This window comes from Lissotriton helveticus, chromosome 7, assembly GCF_964261635.1.
Source record: "Lissotriton helveticus chromosome 7, aLisHel1.1, whole genome shotgun sequence".
Classification (NCBI taxonomy): Eukaryota; Metazoa; Chordata; class Amphibia; order Caudata; family Salamandridae; genus Lissotriton; species Lissotriton helveticus.
Window position 1 is genome coordinate 587,256,946 of NC_136068.1, and position 15,379 is coordinate 587,272,324.

General features: G+C 44.4%; 1 protein-coding gene across 10 annotated transcripts in view; it reads left to right on the forward strand.

Annotated features, from left to right (window-relative positions):
- BRD8 (bromodomain containing 8) overlaps positions 1 to 15,379 on the forward strand; it is a 791,877-nt gene that overhangs the window by 102,996 nt on the left and 673,502 nt on the right. The window lies entirely within an intron of this gene.

A 15,379-nucleotide genomic window follows, 5' to 3' on the forward strand; every position in this document is an offset into this window, starting at 1 on the left:
AGAAAGCTCAACCAAAAAGTATTGGAGCTCTCTACTCTGGGAGGTTTTCTCAGGCAAGTACAGGGATAGACTTCTGCGACTTAATGAGGAAGATGCCGGATCCTATGACCTCATGAAGGATATCCTGATTAAGGGCTTTGGACTCACCTCTGAAGAGTACAAGATTAAGTTCAGAGAGACTCACAAAACTTTGAGTCAGTCCTGGGTTTATTTTGTTGACCTCTCAGTCAAAACACTAGGTGACTGATTGAGAGGGTGGAAGGTGCAAGGCTGTGAAGGGCTTTACAATCTGTTGATGAAGGAGCACTTGTTAAGCAATTGTACATCAGTAACATTGCATCAGTACTTGGTAGATATAGGGTTGGTTTCTTTGCAAGAGCTGGGGAAGAACTCTGACCATTGGGTCAAAACTAGGGTGCCCTGAAAGACCCATGCTGAGGGTGACCAAAAGAAAGGAGTTGTTCTTCCCCCACAAAGGAAAGATGCGGGACAGTATAAGGAAAAAGTTAAATAGTGTTCAAAAGGCCCCCAAAAGCCTGTTCAGGGGGGTCGGCCCAGAGACACTTCACAATCAAAGGGTGGGTACCAGGATAAGAACTGGGGTCCCAAAAAGGATTGTTTTTTTAATTGTAAGGCCAATGGAAACTAAACTGGGGACTTTTCCTGTCCCAAAAAGACCCATACTAGGGCACCCCCCGTTGCCATTGGAATAGTGGAGCTAGATGGGATCCTTGGTGTGCCCTGATAAGGTCAGAGAGCACACTGAAGCTACTTTAGTCTCGGAGGGTGGCGTGGATGTAGCTACCCTGGCTGGCTGGCCCAATAATCTGGAGAAATACAGACAAAAGCCACATATTAATGGGGTTGAAGTAGGAGCAATGAGGGATACAGGTGCAAGTGTCACCTTGGTGACTAAAAAACTGATATCCCCGGAAGAGTACTTGACGCAACAAACGTATTTCTTCATCAATGCTGATAACCATACCAAGGTCCATCCCATGGCAAAGGTTGCGGCCTCTGAAATTTCAGTCCAATGTCTGTTAAGAAATGATCTGGAGACCTCAGCATGGGCTGTAGTGGACCTAAGGTTCCATGCAGCCATGCTGGGAACACCTGAATGGGTGGGTGTGAAAACTTGAGCAGAGTGTGAAACCCAAGGTGAATATGAGGAGTTGAAGCTTTGAAGAATAGCTCAAGCCTCCAAGAGAAAAGGCAAGAAGTCTGGGAAACCAGCTTCTGAGAAGACACAATCTCAGGCCAATACTCCTTAGGGAGACAACTTGTCAGCCTTGAGGGAACTTGGCTCCAGTAGCTTCGGCCTTACCAGGCAGAGGTCCTAGGCCCTGGTGACACTCTAGGGAAGAACGTTGCCAGGCACAGAGGACCAGTCCCACTCTTGAGAGCCTGAGACCGCAACCTGCTGACCCTGAAAAGGGAGATGTCAGTGGCTCCCACTCAACTTATTGGGGGGAGAGACCTCTGTATACTGAGCCAGAGACTCCAAACCTGCTGCCACAAGGAGAGTGATAGTTCCTCAGCAATATAGTTTTTCCTTTTCATTGCCACATGATATCCCCCTAGCTGGGCAACTTGGTCAGACACAGTCTTGGAGTAGGCTAGTAAACCATTTCTACTGGCTAGGTATGTCCCAGAAAGTGAAAGCGTGTTTTCCTGTCAAGCCAGTGACAAGACAGGTAGCAAACCAAAGCCTCTCTCAATTCAACTACCATTTGTTGGGGTACCCTTTGAGAGGGTAGGGATTGACATGGTTAGTCCCCTTGACCCCCAAACAGCCTCAGGGAACAGATTCATAGTGGTGGTAGTGGATCATGCCACCAGGTAACTTGAAGCAATTCCTCTTAGGACTGTCACTTCTCCTGCATTTGCCAACGCTCTCATAAGTATTTTCTTTGACCCCTGGCCAGACAACCTTGTGTACACATGATGTGGACACTGAGGACAGCCTGTCTGTCAAAAACAAAGTTTACAGACAGTCTGACAAAGTCAACGAAAGCATCAGAGCAGATGTAAGCAACATGCTGGAACTAGGGGTGATTGAACCCTCCGAGAGTCCCTGGGCGTGCTTAGTGGTCTTAGTCTCCAAACCTTATTCCAACAGCGGTAAAACAGAGCTGAGGTTTTGTGTGGACTATAGAGGCCTCAATGCTGTCACTAAGACAGATGCACACACCATTCCCAGAGCAGATGAGCTCATTGGCAGGTTATTGGCAGCAACGTTTTCTAGCACTTTTGATTTGACATCAGTGCATTGGCAGATTGGGCTAACCCTACAAGCAAAAGAGAAGGCAACATTCTCCACCTCAGATGGACATTACCAGTTTACTGTGATACCCTTCGGTTTAAAGAATACCCCTGCCACCTTCTAAAGGCTGGTAAACAAAGTCCTGGCTGGGCTGGAGTCTTTTAGTGCACCATATCTTGCTGTCTATAGTTACACCTGGTAGGAACACCTGATCTACCTTGGAAAGGTCCTTGAGGCTCTGCAACATGCAGGACTCACTACCAAGGCAAGCAAGTGCCAGATTGGGTGGGCAGGGCTCTGTTGTACACTTGGGCAAACTTGTAGGTGGAGGCCAAGTTCAACCTTTACAGTCCAAGTTCCAGACTGTTCTGTACTGAGAAGCTCCAACAACCCGGACCCTAGTCAGGGCATTCCTTGGCTTGACTGGGTACTACTGGAGGTTTGTGAAGGGGTATGGCACCATTGTGGCACTCCTCACTGAATTGACCTCCAAGAAACAGCCAAAGAAAGTAAACTGGACAGTAAGCTGTCAAAAGACTTTTGACAGTCTGAAGGAAGCAATGTGCTCAGCAACCATTCTAAAAGCTCCAGACTATAGTTCCGTAGTAAGTGGTACCCCTGGTACCTAGGGCATGGGTGCTAAAGATGGTCCCTAAGGGATTCAGCATGTATTATGCTACCCGAGGGACCCTTATACATATTGCATGCAGCCTGCCATTGCAGACTGTGTGTCATGGTGCAAACCATAAGTGAAAACACGACATGGCACACTCACTGTGTGTCATGCCAATGTCACTGCATGGAATATATGTAAGGCACCCCTACAGCAGGCCTTGCCGCCCTGAGGCAGGCTGCATCATATTACATGTGAGAGCATATCTGGATGAGCAGATATGCCCCTGTCCTGTCTGGTTCAAATACTAGATGTTACAAGTGAACGAGTAAGCCATTTTAAGTACATGTTCATGATGGCTTTACTGAAACCTATGGTGTTTGGTATCAAACACTTTGTCTTATTACATCTGTACTGGCATACCAGATGTATTATGACATGCAGGCAGAGGGCACCTTAGAGGTATAAATTCAGCATTTAGGTTGCCCCCGGGCACTAGTAACTCAGATTTCCCTGACCCAAGAAGAAGGACAAAGAAGAGTGGAAGAACGCAAGAACTAAAGACTAGCTGTGGACTTGGCGCCAAACCCTGCCTGCCTGCTCCTGTCTCGACAATTGCAAAGACACGACTCATCCTGCAACTGTGCTTCCTCCAAAAACCTCCGAGGTCTGTCAGACCTTCGCCAACCCATCAGCACCCCCCCTTGAATGGGAGGAGCCACTGCCCTGCAGCCTGAAAGTACCGACCACAACGTCCAGTTCACCGTTCTACTGACCACCGGGTCCACCGACACAGCAGCCTCCCAGGAGGAGGTCACCATGCTCCAGGAGGTCAGATCGTCTCCCCACCAAATTTGGAAACACTATGACCCCCAGTAGCCACCCTCTGTGGTTCTAAGTACCATGACCCCTACTCATGACCCCTAGTCCAGAGGCACTACCCTGTAAGTCGCTTGCAAGTGACCCTATACAGTGTATGTTTCTTCCATAGTATAACATTCCCGCGTTCGAGGCTCATATCTCAAATCTAACAGCTGTATTTTCTAAGTGGTTTGAAAATCGCTACCTCGAAAAGTACTTACCTAATCTTGGAGATCTTGGTGTCTAAATAAATATAAAATATGTTATTTTCCCTTATTGGTGTCGGATTTCCTTATTGAGTGTGTGTCTGATTTATTGACTCTGTGTGCAACAAATGCCTAAGACTCCCCTCTGATAAGCCTTAGGCTGCTTGACCACACTACCACAAATAGAACACATGGGATACCTGGATTCTCTACACAGTGCACCTCATTTTGTTGCACTATATAGAGAGACAGCTTCCTACATAAATAGAATGTCAGTGCCTCCCTCAGAGGAAGTAGCATTACTTATGGCCATCCTTAGAAAGGCCACAGAGGTGCAGGAAAACAAGCCAAATATGCTAACAGATTCTGCAACTGATTCTTTAGCTTCTGAGCCTCTGTTGCTGTTAGAGTAGGTGTTAACGGAACCCTTTTTAGCTGTGTGGGGCAAGCCTACTTTAGCTAAGGTGATGAACCACCAGGCTGCACATCCTCATTGGGCAGCAGCTAGTGACTCTATGGTTTTGACTGCCCATCCTACACTGTAGTCTTGTGGTGCAGGTGTCCTCCTGTTCCGAGCAAAACACTGGCTTGTAGCCCTACAGAATTTCCAGACTGTGATTCTGAATGGATCAAGTTCATGGAAAATTGTATTTCACACCAGGTAGCCTTGTTCTCTGGTTTTCTAGTGAGACTTGTGTCCTAGCCGGATACTCCCATGCTTTATGAGAGCTGGCTTAGATGATCCAATAAAGGGTCAATTTACTGAACTAGTTTGTGGTGAACAGGATGTGGTCAAACTAATCAAGCCCAGTTTGGACATGGTTGACTCAGTCGCATGTTCAATGGAATCTGTCACCATCTGCTGTCATGCTTATTTACAATGCACCTGATTTTAAGGGGACATCCAGGACAAATGGACATGTCTTTTGATGGCTCTCGTATTTGGAGAGAAGGCTGAGACAGCCGTGGAAAGGATCAGGCAGCAGAAGGTTACTGCCCGTTCCTTGGGGCTGGCGTCCTTCGCCCATCAATTCCACAGGGAATACAGCAAGTTTAGTGGGTTCTCCTAGAGAAAAGCATTTTGGCAACCACAACCCAGCCAAACTGATTTCTGCACAAGTAAAGGTACTGAACTTTTGTTCTAGGGGGCGCTGTGGTTCCAGGGGCCTCCACAGCCAGCAACAGCCCTCTTCTTCCTCCACTTCAGCGTGCCTGTAAAATTGCTTTATGTTGCTCCTGGAGGAGCACTTGCTGCCTGTGGAAGTGAGGGTGTCTCGCGATCTGTCACATTGGGCCTCTGAATCCTTCGAATAGTTAAAAATGGCCCAGCCATTCCGTTACAGGAGTTTTCCACTTCTGTCACTCCCCCATCTTCTGGTACATTTCCCAACCATGGCCGCATTCTGCTGCAAGAGTTCTTAGCCCTGTTGCGGAAGGGAGCGTTAGAGCTCATTCCAGAGCATGAGAATGGGGAAAAATTTTATAGCTGTTACTTTCTAGACCCCAAAATGGACAGAAGGCTTTGTAGCATTTTCAATCTTCAGATCGTGAATGCCTTTCCCTGCAAGTCAAGGTGCTGTCCCTTGCAAAAGTTTGGCATCCTCTGGAGTTAGGAGACTGGATGGTCTCCCTTGACTTGTAGAGCACATATTTTGTTGTACTTATCATGCAGTTGCAAAGATTGTACCTGTGTTTTTTTGTGAGCTTCACCCACTAGCAATTCACAGTCCTCCTATTTGTCTTGACATCTGTACCTCAGGTCTTCATCAAGGTGATGGCAGTGGTTGTAGCGCCTCTTCGTACGATGGGGTGGGGGTCCCTGTATTGCCATCCCTTGATGATAGGCTGATGAAGGTGGGTTTGCCGCAGCTGATATCAGTCCACCTGAGCGCCACATCATTGTTTCACTTTGATTTACGACTCCCAGTTAACTTGCTGGAGTCGCACATAGAGGCCTCCCAGCACCTCTTTTTCATAGATACATAGATGGAATCAACATCCTTTCAGAGCCTTCCCTCCTCCCAGAGGATTTGAGATAACCCAGTGTATCGGGAGGGAGCTCTTTTCCGGCTCTGACTGTCCAGTGCCTTCTGGGTCTCCTGGCCTCCTGCATTTTGCTGGTCTGCTATGCACATTGACATATGAGGGCCAGAGAGACTTGAGCTGTATTTCTCCGGAGGCTGCAGAAGATCGCTGGTGGTGGTCAGTGATGAAGCATTAGACGTGCGGGGGCCATTCTGTCCCTCCCCAGCTATAGCCAATGTGGTAATGGATGCCTCCACCCTCGGATGGAGTTCACAATAGGGGGCCATGAAGACTCGAGGACATTGGTCCCCAAAGGAGCATATGTACCAATACACTCTGCTCGAGCTGAAGGATTTCTTTTCCCTCTGTTCAGTGGCGGTTAAGGCAGGCCCTTATGGAATGAATGGATTTGATTGCCTTCAGAATCTCCTGTGCTTCTATGGGTTTTTGTAGTTACTTTCTAACACATCATTTTTTAGAGATTTATGGTAATAATTTTAAAATATTTGTTTTGGTTTTAAGAAAGACAAAGATATTGATCATTGTCTGCGCACATTGGTTCTGTTATCAAAATCATTATTTAAACATATGTTGGAGATGTGAGTTATAATTACAAGGGTTTAAGCTTTTTTTTAAAGAAATCTCTTTATAAGATTCTTGATTTTGTAGCAAACATAAAGATAATAATACAAAACATCAGACACCTTTATACACATGCTCACATTAACTTCAATTACATTATTTTTCATGTTTCTTGTTACGCTCAAATATGTTCTCAATAAATCTATCTGAATCGAAAATAGGTGTTTACATCGCATACGTTTACAACGTGGTCGTTACAACGACTGTGTTGTTACATCGCAGTACCATTACAACGCAAGTCGTTATAGCGACTTGCTGTATGGGGTGCACTGGACTTAGGAATAGTATAATTTACTATTCCAACTCCAGTGTGTGCAACAGTAGAGGTGTTGGAATAGTAAATTATATTATTCCTTAGTTTAGAGTACCCCCTACAGCAAGTCGTTGAAATGGTGCTGCGATGTAACAATGCGGTTGTTGTGACGACCGCGCTGTAATCGTGTAACGCATGTGATGTGATGGCTGTTTCCCATCTGATTCATGTATATGGCAGTAGTCATTATGTAGTCACCATATTCCTTTATAGCAGTTGTGAATAAAACATCATCAAGCATTCCCTTCGTTACCCCAAACATACTCTCACCTACTCAGATCCTCTGATGTTTTTGGAAGGACACTAGTGTTCAAGTATGCTGCATCTATCATGCTAGTTTTCAACTGAGTAAAGCTGGCAGGAGGGTGTTCTGCCTGCCTCTAGTTTTGGGCAACGTCATGTTTCCCAAGTGTCAGACTGGACCTAAGAAGGATCTTCTCCATCCTCATGAAAGCTTTGTCTAAGAGTATGTTCATTCGGACGGGTTTCGGGTTTCAAACCAGAGGCTCATTCAGCAATGCTTGAAATGTTTGAAATATCTCTTCCCAAAAAAAGGAACAATTCTTGGGCAGGTCCATACAGTATATAAAAACTCTTTAGTTTTAGCACAGCTCCAGAGGCATTCCAGTCCTAGGAAGCATCTAAACCATCAGCGTGTCTTCGACATTTGATATATACTGTGTAGGTATTTAAATCATACCATTTGATATCTGTTCGAAATATCGTCACGCTGGGCCTTAAGTGTGAATGTGCATTTGTCATTGTCTATCTCACCAATATCTTTTTCACAAGTGTCTCTCTTAGAAAGTAAGCGAGCAGCTTGTAATTGCTAGAGTAAGCCCCTGCCCTCTTATAAGGGATATCTGGACTCTTTGCACAGTGAACCTCTTTTTGGTATACTATATAAAGAGTCATCTTCCTACAGTGCTGCAAATGTGTTGTGCCTTCTTAGCCTATATATAAAACCTGTGACCAAATAGTGTTTGTTAGGTACTTTTACATGAACTGTGTCTCTGACTACTTATGGTGTTGTGTGTGACATACTCCCTTATAGTTTGTCTTCAGTGAGGCATGCTACTTGTACTGTCAGTGTCTCCTTGTGATGATCCGTGTGCCCATGCTGCTATGTGGGTGAACATCAGTTTTTGCCCCGGCAGCAGCTTTGTGGTAATGTGTGAAGTGTGCCAGATAAACCTCCTTACAGTGTTGATTGAAACTTAGAGGGACTCACTGGTTGTATGCACTGCAGTGCTCACGGTCAGTAATCCTAACCAGGCCAGGCCTTGCGGCCAACCTCCTACTTCGCAAGGCCAAAGACCGTCAGTGGTGTGGGGTTGGCTTGCATGTGGGGTGTTAGCCGCAGGACCTGGCTGCAGGCCAGGTAGCGGCTGTTGGATTAACAGATGGTCATTAAATATTACTTTATGTTAAAAAAAAAAACTAGAAATGCACCGAAAACACAAAGGTTACAGGGATGATGTAGGTTGGAAATACCATTAAACAACCGTAGAAATTACCTGAAAAAAAACAAAGGTTGTGGGGACGTTACAGTTAGGAAATAAAATTTAAAAAACCTTAGCAATTCACACAAAAAAACAAAGATTACAGGGACGTTATAGCTAGGTCAACATTTTACCCACACAAAACCATAGAAATTCAGCAGTTATAGTTATACTTATCTAAAGTCGCTATAACTTGTGCCTTAAATTAACTAAAACTTGCGCCCTCGCTACGCACAGCTAATAACCCCACGTTACATCGGTCATGACATCTTCTAGAACGTAATTGATAACATCACTGCAAGATCTGCAGTGAAATTATTGATACGAAAACTGTGCAGAGTGGGGGCGAGAGTTATAGTTAGCTTAAGGCGCGTGTTATAGTTACTTGAGATAAGTATAACTATAACTGCTGAATTTCTATGGTTTTGTGTGTGTAAAATCGGACCCTAACTAAAACGTCCCTGTAACCTTTCAGTTCAGTTCATAAACTTTATTTCGATTTATAAAAAAATCAAAAAAGTTGTTAACATGTTAAAACTAGAGGCCAAATTGAACAATACATCATGTTTCTACAACAAAAGACTTAATAATTACATTGTTAAACAGTATGATTCTTAAGACAATAAATAAGTTAAAAGGACTTTAAAGCACACCCATGATAAGGGGCCTAGGCTAACATTCTGCATTGAATCTAGAAAAAGAGCATCAAAGCTACACTAAAGTACATAGTGCTATTTTGGGGATACAAAGGTATCAAACAAGACAAAGACATTTACCTATGCCTCCTTTCAGTCCAGCGGATCACCCATGCCCACCCCAGGAACTTTGCTGTAGCAATCACGGTGGGGCCCTCCACCTCGTGTTTTAAGAATTCCGAAGGCCTCACTGCTAGACCTGGTGCCCATGCTAGAACATATGGCTTCAACCAGCAATGCCTGGGTTTACTATATGCTGGGCAAATAAAAAACATATGTCCCACTGTTTCAATCCTGTTTGAACAAAAGGGACAATTACTGGAATTTGTACTTGAGTTACACCACTTAGCGGTGAAAGCATTAATAGGCAATGTTCCCACCCTAAATTGATGAAATAATTTCCTGTCTGGGGCTGAGGTAATCAAATCCCAATACTTCTCATATTTAGGTTCATGTTTAATGTCGATAAAAACTTTAGACCGGGTAGGGGTTGTGGAAGCTGCAACCCGTCTCATACTAATCATGTTCCAATAGGCTGCCTTAAACTCTGTTTTGCTTGGAAATATGCTTCTGGCTGGGGCGGACACAAGCGGCTCATCCCCATCTCACAGAGTATATTTTTAACATGTCTAAACCATACATTTTCCTATTTACATCTAAGTCCCTGACTTCTAGAAGAGCCAGGGCATAATGTGCTAGCTCAGGAGTCACCCAAAGTCTCCTCCAGTATGCTACTGACCTAAAGTGTGCCACATCCTTAATAGAATGGCACCCCAAATCCAAAAAAAGAGGAGCTAATGGGGTAAATTGGGGGAGGCCAATTAGGTTTCTTAAAAATGTATTCTGGGACACCTCTAAAGAATCCAGGTTGGCATATCACCACAACTCAGCCCCATACAGGATTGAGGCGCCAATTTTGGTATTATAGATCTGTGGATTTAGTGTAGGAACATCTATGCTCTTTGAGCAAAGCTCCTGAAAATTGATTGAGCATGTTTAACAGTAAGGCAGTCTATTTGTGATTTCCAACTTTGTTTTCTACCGATGGTTACCCCCAGATAAGAAAATGTCTCCGTTTGTTCCAAGACCCCTTCTTTCATTCTAACTTTGCCAATGACTTTGTTAGCTTTTTGTAGGACCATGTACTTCGTTTTGTCAACATTCAGGACAAGATCATGGTCCACACAAAACTCCTCAAATCTTGAGAGGGCACGTTAGAGGCCCTGTCTAGTTTTTTGAAAGAATGAGGGTGTCATCTGCAAACATTAGTAATGGGATCTTGGTCCCAGCTAGACTCTGGGCATTCGTGGGGAAGTCCTCAAAATATTTTACTACCCCATTGATGTATATTGAGAAGAGGGTGGGTGCTAGAACGCACCCCTGTCTCACCCCCTTCTAAACCGAAAACTTATCTGTGATATTACCCACCGTGTCCCATCTAACCTGGGCGTAGTTGTCCGTATGTAATTTAACAACAAACACCAGGATATCCAGCGGCGCACCCAACTTTAAAAGGGTGTGCCACAACTTGGGTCGTGGGACCAAGTCAAAAGCTGACTTAAGGTCCACGAAGGCTGCGTAAATAGTGCCCTTTCCCAGGGTGACAGTGCGCCGATAAACAAGAATGAACCTTAAGACCTGGTCCACTGTACTGGTACATTGTCGGAACCCTGCCTGAAGATCAGAAAGGATATGGCATTCCTCCATCCAAGCTTGCATTCTACCAAGCACCAGCCCCGCCGTTACCTTTTGAATGCAATCAATCAGGCTTACTGGCCTATAATTCCACAGTGTTGAACGATCCCCTTTTTTAAAAATGGGACTAATAACTGCTCCTGCCCAGGTGCTGGGCATCGCTGCTCCCTTAGCGATTGCATTCATTAGGAGCTGAATGAACAATGTCCAGGAATCAAGATCTTGCAGGAACAGATCTGCGGGGATGCAATCTAGCCCGGGGGCCCTACCTTTAGGGACCTGTAAGAGGGCAAGTTCCACTTCTTTCTTGGTAATACATAGTACTGGTGTTGAAGACTGCATCACAAAAATATCTTGGGCAACCGTATCACTGGAGAACTGACCCTTGTAGTGACGGACCCACTGGTCTGGCTCTACATAATTCGTTGGAACTTTCCTATGGTCCCCCAGGTGCCAAAAAGCTGTCATATCTCTCCCAGAGCATGCATGGAGTAGATCGGCCCAGTGGTCTTCATCCCAATCCCTTTTGGCCTGAGATTGCACTGCCTTGTATGCCGCCTCCTCTCTCTTATACTGTCCCTGTCTTTAGCCCTGATTGCTGCCGCAAGGGATCTGTAGGCCAAACGACAGGAGGAATTATACCAAGGTGCAGCCTTATGACCCGGGGATTTAAGCACTTTTTTGTTTCCAGCAATAAAAAAACTTTTAAGTTCATTAAAAAGGTGCTCATGTGCCAGTCCAACTCTATCTAAGTAAGGCTCATGCGCAGCATCAGCCTGGAGAGTGACTAAAGCATTAGCTACCATATTACTCATTTGATTCACCTTCTCTACATTAAGGGCCACTTTAGCCCATTTGAGGCGTCGAGTGTCATTTGACAATTGACCTTCTACGAAGTCTACACATGATGTCGACCCTCCTACACTATTTGGCTTAAGATGCCGCAGAGAGAGTAACAGAGGGTTATGATCGCTTTCTGGACGGTCGTAGACCACCATATCTAGCAAGTTAGGCCAAAACTCATTATTGATAATAAAATAGTCTATACAACTAATACGTTGCCCACTAATATATGTTTGCATCCCATTTTTATCTGATCTCGTACGTCCGTTAGCTGCTCTCAGTCCATGTTCCAGACAAAATACTTTTAGTTGTAATGCTGCGCTAGTCCACTTATTTATTGGAGGAAGATCCAAAGGTGGGATCAACCACTGTTCGTCCTCCTCTACACTAAAATTCATATCTTGGAAATCCAGGGGTTCATATGTACAATTAAAATCACCAGCTATTATTATATTATCGGGCCTCTTAGTGTTGTTAGGAAAACATCCAGAAGGGCTACAGTATTTGAGGCCTACCCCCCTTGCAAGCCCCTGTAATAAGCATTAACAAGTAAAAGATCTAGGCAACTATCCTGTGATAACCTGACAATAAGAATGTCCCTAGAGTCAATGTATATCTCCTCTATCTCATATTGGGCATCCTGCCTGACCCATATTATCAATCCCCCTTTGGGTCTGCCCCGATCAGCCTGTTCAGCAGTTTTGGAAACATTTAAATAACCTGTGTGAAAAACCTGATCCACTGCCCACGTCTCTTGGAAAAATATAATGTCTTGTTCCTCAATAAATGAGGACCATTCAATGGACGCTGTTTTATTTACAAGCCCTGCAATATTCCAAAAAGCTAGTTTTATGCCGGCGCTATCCTCAATTGGAGCGTTAGCTCTTAGATAAGGGCATAAACCATACCCTATCTCCTGAGACTCAACCACTTCCGTAATAAAGTTGCCTGTGGAGACCATACCATAGTCGAGTACCCGGCTACTTCCAGAGGAGTTCAGATTTGCACTCTGCGTAGGCCCATTAGGTTCGTGAGACTGTGATCCATGGCTTCTAATGATGCCCAGTGCTTGATCACCCTCATGTAGCTCAGCCACTTCTCATAGGGTTTTTTCAGATAGAAATGAACGACTCAGTCAGTCTATATCCTCCAGATTTACAAATGGCTCATATCTGTTGAGAATCGGCACAGTATACTCGTACATTCCCTGGGCATGAGTTGTGGCCTGTGATCGGCCCTTCCAATTGCTAATTTAGATTCATTTTGGTAAAAGAACCCCAAAGGTAGAATGTTAATACCTTCCTTTCTCAAATGCCTAGTTCCAGCCCTGTCAAGAATTGTTTTCACTATTAGGTTCGACCCAAAATTCAACAATACACACTCACCTCTACTAATTTTTGTTGATTTCCCAATCCAGGGGGTCCTACGAATCATTTTGAATTCCTGGAATAGGTGACTGCCCAACCCTGTTTTGGTATTTAGAAGGTGAAGGGCCTTGTTCCTAAGTGACACCCAAGGTTCCTCTGTACCAGGTAGTAAGGGAGGAACATTGGAAAGTATAATGGTGTATGGCGTTGCGTCCAGAGGTAGATTAAGGTAATCATTACCATTGTGGCTGGCCAAGCCTTCCTGTGTCAACCCTTTATTTTTACCCCCAAATGGTTCCCTCATGGGGCTGGCCTTTGATTGTGGAACATGCATGCAACCCGGGGGAGCGTGTGCAGCTGCATTCATACCAGCACCTACAGCAACCGGGGGGGAAATTTGATACAGGGACTGGTGGCAAATTAGAATTAATAGAGTCACTAGGTGTTCCTTTGGATGGAATGTTTTTTGATATGGAAAGCTGTTGCTCAATATTAATCAATCTAGAGTCAATATATGATAGTTTAGTTAATAGTGGTTTTAGCATTACCAAGAATTTTTCCTCAAATTTAACTAAAATGCGATCTTCCATATCGCATAACGCCTGTCTAGAAGATGCCTATGAGGTAAAATCTATTAAGCTAGATGTTCCCAAAGCGCAGCTAGTTCTAGTTTTTACCACTTTGCTTGCCTATTGTGTAGTAAGTGGCAATCCACCCGCTTTCCTTTTCTTGGATATAGCTGTAACGGCACCCTTCCTTTCCTTAGCCTGGGTTAACCTTTGCTGGCGAGTAAATATCTTAGCTGGGGGTGAGGAAGTGGGACTGGGGACACTGACTATGGTAGGTGGGTCCTCTGATGATACTGCTGGTGACATAGAGGCCAGTTGTGGCATACATTCAACAGGTGGATCTGGAATTAGCAGGGGACCAGCTAGGGGAACTTCAGAGGAGGCTCGACGGGGATCTAAAGAGAGTCTCCTTTGGGTCAACTCGATTTCATGAATAAGAACAGATTCTGCCCTCATAAGGAATGCATTGAATGTTCCTACAACCCCTGTACCCCCATTCCCCTTGCGATTACCCTCAATCATGATTAGCAGTTATCAATGTAAACAATTGTTACAAATATACCAAACAGGCAACAATTAGGATTAAAGTTTGAAGCCACTAACCAAGTTTTCAGAAACACAGAATGTCCAATGAAAGAGGGGTGGCCCTGCCCTGCCTTCTCCTGGCTTCGATGGGCGCGGATGGGCCCGCCCGGGCACACCCGCACGCGTCCCGCGCTGCGGGAGCCTCTATGCGCTTAAAAGCGCCTCCTGGAACTTCCCCGTGATGCGTGGACGTGCACCACGCGGGGGCGCTGGGAAATGTAGTCCGGGGGCGGGAGCAGCGAGTCTTGTGGCTTCTGCGATGCGGCCCCCTCTGACCGGCTCGGGAGAGGCAGTGATGGCAGGTAGGAAGCAGGCAACAAAAAGAACCCTGTAACCTTTGTTTTTTTTGTGATATTTCTATCTATCTATCTATCTATCTATCTATCTATCTATCTATCTATCTATCTATCTAGCTATCGATGGATATATATATATATATATATATATATATATATATATATATATATATATATATATATATATATATATATATACTACGAGGCTCACCTTCAACGTAACGAAAAAGACGAGGAAGACCCTGATTTAGTGCAAATTTTAAATATTTATTTTCGTGCTTGCCATATCGTCACAAATATATATATATATATATATATATATATATATATATATATATATTTATACGCACACACTGTGTAGAATATGTATAAATACATTCACTGGATAAAATAACACAAAAATAATATTACATAAATAAAAATGACTGATTCGCCATTTATAGTTTACTGATCTAACTAGAACCGACACCCCCATCACGCACTACTTATGATCTCACATTCTACATCACTCATGTGATCGATTCGACTGACATTTTGTTTCTGATTATGGCTCGCAAGCTTCAGGCAGATTTAAAAAAGCATAAACAAAGCCAGACATTGTAATGAGAGTCTGGATTTGGTTTAATGGCAGGAGGTAGGCGCAAGGCTTGGCCAAAGGCTAGGCCCAACACAAAAGACCAAACATTGTGTGCATGGCTGAAGTCTGTGCGCTCTCAGAGTTTGGCTGATGGCCGGTTAGAGACAGATCCTAGCTATAGACCAGGCATGCTCCCAACCCTTACTGTCATCAATGATGTAAATTGAGATGTCATAAAACATGTCATGAGGTATATAATATGTGAAGTAATAAGCTGTGCATGGCGAGGGCGCAAGTTATAAGTACTTTAGGGTACGAGTTATAGTT